The sequence below is a fragment of the Anas acuta genome, chromosome 16, assembly GCF_963932015.1.
Source record: "Anas acuta chromosome 16, bAnaAcu1.1, whole genome shotgun sequence".
Classification (NCBI taxonomy): domain Eukaryota; kingdom Metazoa; phylum Chordata; class Aves; order Anseriformes; family Anatidae; genus Anas; species Anas acuta.
In genome coordinates this window covers 16,246,588-16,256,934 of record NC_088994.1, presented here as the reverse complement: position 1 = coordinate 16,256,934, position 10,347 = coordinate 16,246,588, and the positions used below count along the sequence as shown (strand labels likewise).

At 46.6% G+C, this 10,347-nt stretch overlaps 1 protein-coding gene across 2 annotated transcripts in view; it reads right to left on the bottom strand.

Moving 5' to 3' along the window:
- Nucleotides 1-10,079, bottom strand: part of LOC137865703 (BPI fold-containing family B member 4-like) — a 33,581-nt gene extending 23,502 nt beyond the window's left edge. The window contains exons 1-4 of one of the 2 annotated variants that reach the window (XM_068700999.1): nt 5,129-10,079; nt 3,566-3,983; nt 1,831-2,005; nt 57-206 (exon numbers count right to left, since the gene is read on the bottom strand). The gene's annotated coding sequence lies outside the window, so the exon portion shown is untranslated. Of the gene's footprint in view, nt 1-56; nt 207-1,830; nt 3,325-3,565; nt 3,984-5,128 lie in introns of both variants that reach the window. The other variant, XM_068701000.1, reaches the window with a different exon arrangement.
- Nucleotides 10,080-10,347: the final 268 nt, after the last annotated feature.

Below are 10,347 nucleotides of genomic sequence, written 5' to 3'. Positions count from 1 at the left end.
CTGGTAGGGAAGGCACCAGTGGGAGAGGAGACTTGCCCTGTATCCCATGGGCTCACCTGCGTGGGGTACCAGCCCTGGCATCCTCAGCACTGCGTTTTTTCTGGCTTTGGGCATGCTGAATAAACACACACAGAGATCACACTTGGCCTGCCTGATCTCCTCATTGAGGTTTGCCCAGAGCCAGGATGAGGGGCAAAGAGAAGTAGCTGAAAGGTTTAGCACAGATATTTCAAAAAAAAAATATCTTGTATTTGTGAAAGATTAAGTTCATTTACAATACAGGAAAACTTCTCCAGTGCCAACATGCAGCCTTTGCTTGATCTTTACTATAATTATTTTATTACGACGTGAAGGAACAGATGGATTTGGTGCGTGCATCTGGAGATAAACAAACCTAAGTCAGGTGTATGCAGAAACACGCATTAGGACTTTTGGATTTTACTGTTCAGTCCCCCAGACACCTACAGCTTTGTACAATATATATACACATTGCTTTAGCATATAAACACCATAGTCTAAGACCCAGGCTCATGGTTGTTTATATACAAGATTCCTAAGACCCAGCTTGCCTTTTATGAATTAACACGTGTAGAATATGCAATTGATTCAGGGAAGAACAGACTCTTAAATTGCTCCAGTGGGAAAAACAAACAAACAAACAAAAATAAATAAATAAATCAAACAGAAAGGAGGGGGGGAAAAAAAAACACACACACACACTACTCTTGGCTTATATACTTTGGATTTGACTAACAAGACATCAGGGAAGAAAACATCCCTGTGGACTTAGAATTGATTTCATTTAGTATAACTTCCAGAACAAAAGCTCTCAAGGGTTCTTGAAGTTTGATCTGAGAAGCAGAAATGACTTCACAAGAAAACCAAAAGAATGCGTTGCTGAAATCCTACGCCTTGTCATCGAGTAGGAAGCGGATCTCTACTGGAAGGTTTTGCACCTCACTGCCATGCTAGCAAGAACCGGCGTGGAAGCTGTTTGGACATCACATGGCATTGCCACGGGTTTGTCCCCCATGCCAGCCCCAGAGGAATTGGTGCTGGGGGAATCGAGGTCTGCTTGGCAGTAGGTTAAATGATGAGGTTTGGGATGCAGCAGGGAAACGACCCCCATGGATTTAAGCTGGGCTCACCTCAGCCACAGCGGCATCGCTGAGGGCCATCTCTGCAGCGTGAGCCTCTGTGAGCTGTTTGACATCAAGCCAAACGTCAGCTGTCACTGCCAGCTTGTCTCAAAGATTAAAGATTTGCACACAGGCTGCCTCCTCTCTGAGGGGCAGGGTGGGGAGACACCGCTTCCCACAGCCACGTGGAGCTTTTGAGGCCATGCTGGTAACAGGACCACCACCATGTCCCACCAGTACCCAACCAACCCCCCCGTGCAGTGCTTTTTATTCTTATCAGTGGGGATGGAAGGAGCCTGTGTGTTTATTATACAACCAAGTCTGTTTTTCTTCCTCAATCAGGTTTTCTATGGCTTTTCAGCAGCTGCTTCCAAGCCCTTTCAAGGCAATTGAGGAATATATAGAAACCTAAATTAGAATAGATAGCTTTGCAATACACTCCCTGAACTCTGCTGCAGCTGCACAGGTGTTCAAAGCTGCAACTCCAGAAAATCAGAGACTTTATGCAAATAATTTAGTGCCTGGAAACACAAGTTTAATGAAGAAGCAATAAGCACTGGAATGCTGCAGGCCCAATAAAACCAGGAGGCAGAAGCAGGTACTTAGGAGCAGCTTGCTGCACTGGTCCAAAATCCTGTGGCAAGAGCCACGCAATGGAAAGCCAAGCAGCCTGTGCAGTCACAGCACTCACTGTATCATGGGTGAAAGGGGTGGTCTCGGGTCTCCCAGAGACCACTCAGGGGAGAATACTGGTAAATGTTTTCTCCCCAGTGGTCTCGGTTGTGCCTTTTGTTGCCGGCATCACCTCAGGGCTGGCTGGCAGAGATGGAAGGGGAATCCTCTTCCCATTGCTGGCCTCATATTGTCTGCAAACAAAGATGGTACCACACATTTACTATTGGAGAAAGCCTGTAATTACATAGATCTCAACGAGGAAATGATGCCAGTAAGAGCAGCAGAGCCATTCTCCATGAATCCAAGTGGATCCTGGCAGCTGAACGGCACAGCAGCGTTTCTGCCAGTTGTTTCTGATTCGTGTTGCAGGAGGAAGAAGCTCTAAAACAGCCCAGAAACCACCAAGAAAAAAGAGTTGAGAAACTTCAGACTCAGTAATGATCTCAGCTTGCACTTACCTCTAGAGGTATTTCAGCAGAGCAATTATGCACTTTGGGTGGTTTGGGCACATATATAATTTTCCCTTTCTCAAATGCAATTACAGCTGCACAGAAACAGAAGGAGGTTTACAAACAAAACACCAGTATAATCAATGCATCAGATCAGATGGAAGACTGTGATTTTAAGCTGCTGCCGAACTGTATTAAACCACCTAAATTAACTTAACGAGGTGTCAGAACAAGTCTGCTTGGTATATATGAGATACTTTTTTTTTTTTTTTTTTTAAGAATGGCTCAGTCTAATTTAAAAGAGCAGGCTCAACTCCCAATCAACATAGCTTCTCCAAAAATAAAATACTTTACAAACTGCACACATCTTGAGATACAGACCCTCTCTGTATCTCAGGAGCATCACTTACAACTTACATGGTGCAGCAATCTCCTACATCCAATGGAAAAGCAACTTGAAAGTATTTTAGCTGTCTGAAACACAAGAGAAAGTTATTCCATTCCAGGCACAGAGATCTAAGCATAAGTCAGGGAAAAAAACAGGTCTGGATTGCTTTTCCCTTTAGAGGTGGCAGAATCCCCCCGTGCTGTCACACATCGTTTCAGAGATGCCATTATTCGTTAGCACTGCAGAACTGAGCAGCTGATCTCCTCCTGCGGAGATGGGTCACGGAAGGATGGTGCACACTGCTCAGAAGGCTTGAAGGGGTAACGAAGCTACTGTTCACTCCCTGCTCCTGCAGGGAGCCATTTGCTGCAGCCCCAGAGAGCCGACATCTCCACTCATGGTCAGGAAGAGAAAAACGTGGTTCTGCTCTGCTTCAGCAGAGCGGCTTTGTAAAAGAGCCTCACAAAATACACACTCCCTGCCTACACCTGGAGGAGCCAAGTGAGAAAAGCTCTCATTTTTCTCTCTCTCATATGGTTTTAGGGAACAGAATCAGAAGTGAGCTGTGCCTTGTTGAGTTTTTGTTTGGTTGTTTTGTTGATCTTTTTGTTTGTTTTTTAACTCAAACAGGATGTTGTTTCTTATTGTGGCTTCTATGCTTACGTCAATATTGCTGCAGACAAAATGAAACTGTTATGAAACAAAACAAACCATTGTCAGACAAAAGCAGTGAGAAAAATGAGAGTGCTGATCATCAGGAGATGATTTGAACCCACTTTCATGTTTTTAAGTGCTGCCTCCGAGCTGCTGCCTCAGGAGAGGGCAGTCTTAGCAAGCAAATGCACCGCGTTCCTCTCGTGTGAAGAGGAAGCAATGCAAACCTCAGCAGACAAAGCCACACCGAGCACACCTACTGAGCACTGCCTCTTTGCTAGTGCACACACCAGGAGTCCGGGAGCTTCTGAGAGTCTGGCACACAGCTGCATGGTGATAACAGTGTCCAGCATCCTTGGGAAGCCTTCTTGGCCCTTCATCATCTACCATGTTTGGGGACTCTGCACAGATTTCTACAAGGAACCTGGGAATAATGTTGTATTTCTGCAACGTTTCTTTAGAAAAATTTTCATTCCTTCTCCCTCCCTCCTTTTGCCCACGCAGAAATCTCCATTATACTTTTCATATGCTGCTCAAAGAAATTCACACTCCACAAGAGCCTTCACAGCCAACACTCACTAAGTACCAAAGAGACCGAGAAGAGCAGGGAAAAACACCTTGACCCCAACTCCAGGGATGCACTTTACTGGAAGAATTGTAAGATCCATGATGTACAACCTGTGAAATGAGACAAGAAAAAATGAAAAGATGAATTTAGTATCAGAGCATCTAGCAAAGCATCTCCTGCAGATCTCTTTATACGCTTTTACAAACATGAACAATAATACAAAAAAAAAAAAAATAGTTAAATGCGCAGAATAGGAGGAGGAACTGTCCTTAAATAGGCCTGGCAGGAAGTGAAATGCAGAGAGAGGATGGAGAAAAGTGAGGCTGGCTTCTGCAAGGTCCAAGCCTGCATCTTTTCTTGTCAAACAATAGACAAAAAAAGAATGCTTTCAGTGTCATTCTGTCTTGTCATTTCTCTTCAGACAATCCCTTGTAGATTGGGCCTCAGCTTAAAGTAATTTGCAAAAGCCTTTCTCCCCCTCAGTTACCCTGTTGATCCTGTAGGCAGGCTGCAATGGGTTTACTTCACACACCTTTAGTTACCACCCATGTTCCTCCTGCAGCCACTGTTGTTGCTATAACTCTTACACTGCCTAGTCTACAGTTTGGCCTCTCAGGACAAAGAATCATGCAGAAGCCTTCATGCTGTTTGTCAAGCCCTTTGATAGGTGCTGAGTCTACCTTTAAGTCTGCAGATGTGAATTTGCTCATTTCAGACTCAAAGGCTATTCCTTGAATCTCCACAGGCTGCAAAGAAAGGTGCTGCCATTATGAGGCTAGCGCCCTGGATGCTGACCTGTAGCTGTAGGAAGAGCATCTGAGCTGTCATTTTCTCACTTCGCCCCTCACTTGGGGCAGCATCCAAACGAAGCACCGTGCAGGTGCTGCACGTTCAGCAGAAGCTGCTTGCAGTAGAAGTTAGATGCCCAGAAGCGTGCAGGTGCACTCAAGGGAGCAAAGAGCTTTCTCAGTTTATTAGGGGTGGAGGGAGACGTTTCTGGGTTTAATTCAAGTGGACTCCAGCTCAAAAATAGCTGATACTGGGGGAGAGATGGAAAAACTGAGGCTTTCAAAACTCAACAGGGCTCAGGAGGTGGGAGGCTACAGACAAGGCTAGCTTAGTTTTCCAAAACAGGAGGCATTTTGAATGACTGAGGGCTTTAATAGAACATACAGACAGCAGTGAGGAAACAGACACAGAAATGCTTATAGAGTGTGCAGAATGGCTGGGATGAAACTGGAGAGGTTTTACTCACCCTCTCATATGCTTCTTGAGAGACGACATCGCTTTCTGCGTTTGAATTTTGTGGTGACATCAGCAGACCGCATAGAAGAAAGCCTAAAACCTTCAGCATCTTCAGTCTTACCCTGCCAGCAACACTCACATCAGCACAGACAGAATTTTCCCTTTGCTACCTTTTATAAATGCAAAGCTTGCAGGTCACATATCACTAAGAGTTCAGACAGAAGGACAAGCATACCCGGCTACCCAGAGAAGTAAGGAGAAAACTCCACAAATATCTAAGATACTGTAACTTCTTTTCACTTTTTCTCTAGAATAATCCACCCCACATCAGCAATTTCAGGCTCTGAAATGGTTTCCAAGGCAATTCTGAGTTGCTATTTGAAGCGTACTTGTAAGTAATGTGAATCTCTATTTTGCACACACTGCTCTGCGCAGGGAACGCTCCCTTACACAGGGTAGCAGCCAGAGGTCCTTCCCCCTGCCATCCACCACGAGACACAGCCCTGGCGACAGCAATTCACAGGGCAGCCATCCAACAAAGTGCTCTGGTGTGCCTTGGAAAACGCAATCCGCAAAGCTCGCCTGTGCAATGTTTCACCGTGTGCTGTTATGGCTCTCAATTCCCCAAACAATGAAGTAAAGATCATTCGGTACACAATATTCATAATAAACACAGCTAACATTCGAAAATAAGGACCTTGCCCTATTGCTTTACACTCACCTGTAATGATCAGCAAAACGTGCTCGGTTCTCCACGCTGGGATGCTCAGAGGCAGCCTCATCACTGATTTTTTAGAGCCCCTCCAGCCACACACACCCCCGCCGAGCTCCCCTCAGACCCCTCTGGCTGCACCAGCAAACCAAAGCCCAAGCCAGCAGCCCCAATTTCCAATAAAATGCGGCAATAAGCACACTTCAGTCAGCAGCATGAACTCTTCACACTCATCCATCCCATGCAGCTGGCGTAGCACCACATCCCACGGCCCTTCCTCCTCCTCCTCCCTGCCAGCTCCAGCCCGCACCAGTTGCAGGAACCCCCCCTCAATAATCAGTGACTGTTCTGCCCTGGGTTCCTGATCAGCAACTGGGCTGACAACGGGCCCCAGGCTGAGGTTAAACAACCTCTCAGGCTGCACCAGAGCATCAGCACAACACAGGGACCACTTGGAAGGAACGGGGACACGGCCACAACCCACAGCAGCTGGAGTGGGTGACAAAACCTTCCTGCAGCAGGAGCTCGAGATGCCTGAGGACAGGCCAGCTACTGCCTCCTGCCCTGCCATGCACCTCGCAGCACACCCACTGACCTCCCCATGATGTGAGCTGAGGCACAGCAGGAGCTGCTGGCTCTGCAGGGACCCCGCCAGTGCTCCAGTCTGCTGAAAACATGAGAGAAAAGGCAGCCTGCAGGATCACCCTCAGCACAAAGCTTCCCCTGCCGCAGGAGGGGATCCTCTTCTTTGCTCCTGCCCTGGGGAGGCTGCTTGCGACTGCTCTGTGCTAACCCTTCCCAGAGCTGCAGTCCCAGCCTTGCTGGTGCTCACGGTGATGATGTCGTGGAAGCTGCCACATGTTTAAGCTTCCCTAACTGTCCCCCATGGTCTACTAAGCATAATTACCAAATAATGTGCGTGAACGTGAAGGCATCCCTGGCAACCAGGGTGCCGCCACGGAAGGGATATCAGCCTCTCAGCTGTCCCTCCTGCCAGGGCTCTGCCCAACCACCCTTATTACCTCTCATCGTGCACATTTTAGCAGAGCAACAGCTTTATTTCCCTCCAGCCAGGGCTTTCAGGACCAAGTGTTCAGAGGAAGGACTCTGAGCCTGTACGAATGATGCATTTGTGCTCCACCAGCAGCTCCCCTGCATAAGCTGGTGTGCCCAGTTCCCTCCCATTGCACCGAGCCCCCCCATGGCTCTCATCTCTCAGAGCTTGTGGCCCTGTTCTGCTCCCCAGCCAGGGGCAGAGGATGGAGCCATGGCAGACCAAAAAGGAAGACCAGGGCCAGAGAGAGGACTGCAAAGGAGATATTTCAGCCGTTGATAAAAATAAAGCTTTTGAGTCTTTTTCTTGCTGTCACATCCCTGCTCTTTCCAGCAGCCCTGTACCTGCCAACAGATTTCATTCATGGAAAAAGGAGGCTGCAACACGCCTACACTGTTTGTCAGCTTAGAGAACTGCCTCAGCAGGTTGCTATGAGCTTTGTTTCCATTGTTTCCATTTTTAAATAGTCTATTTCAAGGAACCCCACTGCTTTCACAGGCTTCTGGGAGGCCATCACACCCACACCGGGCATCCAAAAACCCAGGCAAGGCAGGGGAAGGCTGCAGTGGCTCTAATGATGCTGCAGCATGCACACCCCCTTTGGCACTGGCATCCCCATGGCCCCTGCTCCACCTGCACATAAGCCCTTTTAATTATTTTTATACACTTTTAATTGTATTTTGGCCAGGCTGAAATTAATTTGTAGCTGTGATAACTCTAAAATTTAAGAGTCTGACCCTAAAATGTGGCTGGACCCATCTGCACCAGATCAGAAAGCAACAGGCCTATGTCTTAGGAGAGAAAAACCAGAGATCAAAATAAGAAGCACTTTGAGGAACAATGGGATTTAAACACACATACACACAAAAAGAATTGTTTATTTTTATTTATTTTGAAGATCTACACACGAGTAGGAACCTACCATAAGGGATGTCAGGGAGCTGCCCAAGCCAGGGACTGATCCTGCAGTTGCCCCGTTTCAGCCCTGCTGCTGCTGGCACTGTGTGAGGAGCTCCCTGGGCATTGCTGGGGCTGCACCTGGAGGCAGGTCCTGCTCCCTGCTCACCCACAGCTGACCACAGACTAGAAATGCTTCCAAGAATGAATCTCTTTGGTACAGGCTGGACATCCTCTCATGCTTTCATATAGGAGCACATGGAGCATAACAAAATCACAAGTTACCTACAAAACCAGCTGCAGCAGCTAACAAAACACTAGGTGTGTATCTGGTCCCACTGCACAAACAGCCAGCTGATATTAGTGGTGACTGCCCCATGTGGCTGTACCTGTGCATCTCCCTGACGGACCCCACTGTCCTACTCTGCAGTTGCTGCTGAAGTAACCATAGGCCTTATTTTTTATATACAGGATGTGAGAAATGCTCTTCAAATGACCCTCCGATTGCTCAGAAGCTCTGAAGGGACCAAGGATGAAATCCAACCATTCACAATCTGCTGAACAGAGAAAATAAAATTAATTCACCGAGATTCTCACTGAGGATGAGCTCAACAATTTATGGAGGTTCTTGTCAGCTTAACCTTTACATCTTCTCCACTACCTAAATTATTTCTGTAGGAACTGTCGCTGTGACTTTAAGGAACTCCAGGAAAGTGATCAAAAAAAAGGACTTTCATACCTTAGGGGATATGGACAGCAATAACAGTAAACAACTTGTAAGGTTCAATAGTTCACTGTTAGACCAAAATCTACACCTCTCAGACATGGTGTGCATCAGCTGAGCGCAGCCTTGTTTGGATCGCCTGGTGCAGGGCCAGGACCCTGCTGGGCCATGTTTCTGCACACAGTACAGGTGGCTAGTTTGGTTCATTTTAGCTTAGTTCTTCATGGAGAGATGCTCAGTCACCTTAATGAGTGGGTGAGATGAGAGCATCGCCCAGCCAACAGGACCCCAAGCACTGGCACCTGCAGCCTACAGCACGCTGCTCAGGGTTCGCACAGCATCCCTCCTTCCTTACCCACTGATGAAGCACAAAATCCTCAGAACTGATGATCAGGAAAGTTGTGGCAAGGTTTTTCTCATGTTTCTTTAGCAAAATCACCTAGAAGAGAGGAAGGACAGAGAGCAACCTGCACACTGCCTGCTCTCCCTCCTCTGAGCAGTGGGGAGGCTGCAGAGCAGGCCTGACACTTCCAACCGTTTGTACAGCTGCTGCTTCATCCCCGAGATCTTCCTGACAGTTTTGCTCATTTAGTTTTTACTGAAACTTCAGATTTAGCAGCAGCTCCCTGGTTCTTGGGATAATGGGGACACATCTTGAAATGTTCACCTTCTTGTGCTGGTTGGGCTGTCTGCAAATGTCAGAAGCACCATCACATGCCCAAAGCTCCTGTACTTCAAATCACATCCCACAGACCATTACAGTCCACTTGTACCTGAAGTACATTCTGCATGTTTGAACTCTCTGACAGCACTTTTTGAAGGGCATTATTTCTTTCAAGATTAAGCATAAGAAAATGTCTTGTGAAGACAGACTCTACAGCAACTTTACTGAGGTATAAAATGGCCCAAATGAGAAAGCTGTGCTGCTGACCAAGAGAGGCAGAGAGAGAAGCAAGGAAGCTACAAGACGATGCACAGATGATTGCTGATGCCCTTTTGCTTGAGCAGTCTCCTCTCCTTTGTTTCATTACAAGTGACACAGATGCCAAGTCCTTGCAAAACTAAAAGCAGGGAGCAGAAGTCTCTTTAGCACTCTGAGGCACCATTACAGATCAGCTGTATGAGCCCACCCAGCATGTTTTCCTCTCATCAACCTCACTCGTAGCTTGCACAAAAACTTTCTGTTCCCTTTGCATACTTTTCATGAATTCCTCTTGATCCTCCGTAAATGTCTGACCACTGAAAACAAGTCACGTTTCACCATGAAAGCCTCTATTGATGCTTCCTACCATCTTTCTTACATCATGCTGCATTGAATACAATCCGTTGGCTCCAATAATAAGCACCAAGGGCACAGCAGTATCCACTGCTAGAAGCACTTGGAAAAGCCAAATGACTCGTTTAGAGACACGCCTGGCAGGATGGCTAATGCAGTTTCCACTAGAGACAACTTGTAACAGCTCCACTGAGAACAGGACAAAGTCATCAGCTTAGCACAGGATCAGCTCCACATCCAAATAATATTCATTAGAATACCAAGTACATGAAATCTCCCCCCACCCACCCAAAAATAATAATAATAATAATAATAATAATAATAATAATAATAATAATAATAATAATAATAATACTTTTTGGAGAAACCTGTGGTAAAGAACATTTTATGCATTTGTAAAGCATACAGCCATCCTGGTCAGGCGCTGGCGGTGCCATCTGGAAACTGGAAGAGATTCTGTGTACCAGCAGGCAAATCAGAGCAGCGAGCAAGTCAGAGTTTTAATCTGCTAAATTTCTTCCATTAATGTGGCAAAAGATTTGTTCCGCATCAAACTGCTTATGCTA